Source organism: Cynara cardunculus (genome assembly GCF_001531365.2).
Source record: "Cynara cardunculus var. scolymus isolate 2C chromosome LG 10, CcrdV1, whole genome shotgun sequence".
NCBI lineage: Eukaryota > Viridiplantae > Streptophyta > Magnoliopsida > Asterales > Asteraceae > Cynara > Cynara cardunculus.
In genome coordinates, this window is record NC_037537.1 from 5,807,154 (window position 1) to 5,811,286 (window position 4,133).

Below are 4,133 nucleotides of genomic sequence, written 5' to 3' on the forward strand. Positions count from 1 at the left end.
GTTTAATAATATAATATTTTATAAAGATAATAATTAAGTATTATGTTAGAACTTAATGATTATCCTAATTATATTTTAGATTTTTTATATTTAAAATGAGATGTTTATCCTGTATTTGATTGTGTTTATTTGCAGTTACTTACACGAATTCAGATATGGGATAAAATCAGATAGGGATGAACGGGTTTAAGAGTTTTTAAGAGTTTAAGAGTTTTTAAGAGTTTTAATCAAATGCTTTATAATATAGTATAGATATACGGCAAATGCAACAAATAAACTCACACACCCTCATCATCTATGGTGAGATTTGAACCTCTGACCTCCTAGAAGGTCAAGGGCTACGATACCGCTAGACCAAAGGGCCTTTGGTATAAAATGTATGTTTATGGATGAAATAATATTTTCAACAGGGATCAAATATTTGTTACATGTTCATGATATATGACGGATGTATTCATCTTTAAAATAAGAGATTTGCATGCTATGTGTTCTAAGTATGTACTTCAATGAGAACTTATTATTTTAGCTTAATTACGCATAAAAATGTTTCTGGGATGTATATGGATTCACCAACCAAAACTCCAACAATGTAAGGCAACCATGTATACCTATGTGGATCAGATATACGGACCAGCCAAAGCTAATAAAGGTAGAAATACATACGAGGATTATAGAGACCTCAATGTTTAAGAAGAAACACTCTTTTATCCATGAACATGTTTTCAATGCATGATTTTATTTATGGAAAAATGTTTAAAGAGTATGTTTTGAGTCCATATGTGATTGTTGCATCAGCTCACTAGGTTTATTAGTTGATTAGTTTCATACATCTTTAGAGCAGAAACATCATAAGTAGATAACGACAAGGGGGAGTTCTATATTGGCCAGAGTTCGTCTATTTTAGTATTCACTAGTTAGTTCGATATAAGAAGAATCATATGGATCAATTTGTGATAATCGGGTCCTGATTATTACCCAAGGTATTTATTATGTGAATTAACTGTTTATATGGATACATGCTTACATGGGTTAGAATGCGTAAGTATATGTATTTCATGAATGGGATATATATATATATATATATATATATATGCATCAATATGCTTGTATGTGTAGGCATATGTGTGTGTATGTATGTATGAAATGATATATATTTATATGCATGCATGTGGGGGAGGGCCTGGTTGGCCGACTTCCCTGAAAAAGGAAGGTATAAATATAGCTTTTGAGTATGAGGTAAGACTTCTTGCCTCGTTTGGAGTTTTGGAAAAATTTAGAGAGAAAAGTTATCCGGAGAACGAGTGGAATCAAATTGGTTTTCATCTTCTTCAAAATCTGAGTTTTTGCATAAGGTGAGTGTATTCTGTTTTGAGTATAAATTGTTTGTATACAATTAATTGCTATTGGAATTGTCTTATTTTGAATCACACTATATCGTAAGGTTTACAACCTTAAACCGGACAAGTGTTGACCGGATTTCATCTAAACCGGTCAAGTGTTGTCCGGATTCAATCTTAAACCGGACAAGGGGTGTCCGCGTTTATCTTAAACCGTTCAAGGCATTATCGGTTTAAAGTTAAACCGCTCAAGGGTTGACCGGTTTAATACTAGATCAATCACCCGGGTTCTTTATTTTAATGTTGACCGGACTTCATATCCGGACAAGGTATCCGGATATCTAATCCGGACAAGAAGTAACCAGATTTCATATCCGGCTAAAGTTGACAAATTTTGTTAGTCTTAAATTGACCAAAGATTGTGCGGATTAGTTTCCTAAATCAATTGAGTATTGTCCGGATATCTTATCCGATGATCTAATTGTATTGTGTATCTTTGACATTTACATAAATGTTTATCATTAGGTTTAATTATGAGTATTTTATATCTTTTAAAATAAAAAGATATGTTCCAACCAAGCATGGTGACATAAGTCTGTTTTGGTTTGGAATGAGATTTTTGGGAAATGTTTCTACCAAGCATGGTGACGTAAGTCTGTTTTGGTATGAAACTATATTTTGGAAAACTTTCCTACCAAGCGTGGTGACGTAAGTCTGTTTTGGTATGGAATTGGATTTGTTGGGTCACCTATTGATTTGGTGATGACCCATTGATTTGTTCCTCTACCTTAGCAACACTTAGTAGTTATTGGTTCTTTGTATATTGGTGTCTTGGTACATACTTAAAGCCATTGGCAAAATCGAAGACTAGCCGATGTGAAGACAGAAGGTCACCGATGCGGTGTTGTGGATCAACTGTCTAATATACACACYAAGACTCCGAAGTAGCTGAAATGCATATTGAAAATATTTTGAAGCTACAAGCCGATTGAAGGAAGATCTTCATAGACCGAAGATTGAAAATCTTCATGGACTCAAGATTGAAGATCATGGACCGAAGATTTGTAAGTAGCTGCTTGAAGCTACATATCCATCCAAAGGATATCTTCCTACAGACTGACCATATCTCTGCAAAGTTTGTCTCTGCATGAACTGTGTTGTATGCACGCTGTGTACGATGAAAATGAGATATCAACATTGCACGCTGTGTACGATGAAAATGAGATATCAACATTGCACGCTGTGTACGATGAAAATGAGATATCAACATTGGTCAAGTCAACCCCTGCCTTCTTATCCTCAAGTGACAAGTGTCCCCATGCATTAAATGCTGAAGGTAGTTCAAAAAGGCAGTGTGCATCTCCCATGCATATAACTGGCTTTTGCAAGATTACTTAGTGCATTCTCAAAGCAATCGGCTATTCTGTTCTACTCCCTTGCTCTCCTGTGTGCGAAGAAAATTCTTAGTGTTCTTCATTTCCTTTCAAGAACTCTTTGTGTTGTTCTTGAAAGTTCTTCTCCTTGTAAGATTGTTTAGGTTAGGTTTTCCTTTCCTATCTTCCGCAACAATCTTTTGTATTTTTGTATGTATTAATTCTTGATATAAATCAATAAGAATTAAAAAGTTGAAAAAAATTTGTTCAATTGTATTCAACCCCCCCTTCTACAATTACTTTCTGTTTATTGTCATTCCCTTCAGGACTAACAAGTGGTATCAGAGCAGTTAGCTTAATCTCATAAGCTAGATCTGCAATGGCCTCTTCTTCTTCCAACTCTACTCCTTCTTCTTACCAAGACAATGGCACTATTGCCAAGCCTCCCAAATTTAACAAGAACAATTTCTCTATGTGGAAAAGTCACATGACACTCTATCTTGAGGGTGTTGATAGTCAATATCTCTCAATCCTCAAGGATGGACYCATTGTTCCTAAAGTATGGCTTCGTCATGGAAAGAGCAAAGACGATGGTAACTCTTCAAATGATTCTGATGATGATGAAGAGAAATCTGACTCTACTTGAAGGTTCATCATCAAAGATCCTTCTCAGTACAATGAAGACGATAAATGAAAAGTTTCCTTGGATACCAAGGTAAGGGTTATCATTGCCCTCTCTCTTCCTGATGATGTCTTCATTCCCTGGTAAACCTCTCTACTGCCAAGGACATGTGGAACACTCTATGTGTTCTGTATGAAGGAACCATCAAAGTAAAGAAAAGCAAGAAGATTGGCCTTGTTAGACAATATGAGCTCTTTGTGCACGGGAAAGGTGAATCTCTCACTGAGCACTACAATAGGTTTAACAGCCTTCTCAATGATCTGAAGTTTCATGGCAGAGTCTATGAAAACGAAGAAGTCCTATGCAAGTTCATGGACTGTTTACCTGACTTCTGGGAAAACATCTGCACTTGTATCAAGACAAGTAAAGATCTTGAAAATATGCCTCTGACTGCTCTTTATGGAATTCTCCATAATTATGAGCAAACCAAGCTTCGCAAAAAGGCATTATTGAAGGATCCTAGAACTTCTTCTCCTGTTGCCCTTCTCTCCAACGATACGAGGAAACCAGTCAGTGAACCTCGTATCACTTATCTATTTGGCACTGAAGAGGATGCTGTCAGAAAAGAAGATCTTGCTGAAAGTCATGTTGATGATGCTGATGATGAGGGTGATGAACTCTCAGTTAATGACTTGGCTGACAACATGGCCATGATAACTACCAACTTCAAAAACGTATGCCAAAAAGGGCTCTTCTACCTTCTCTCCCAGATCTAAGGTCACCGATCGAAGAACCTTAGAT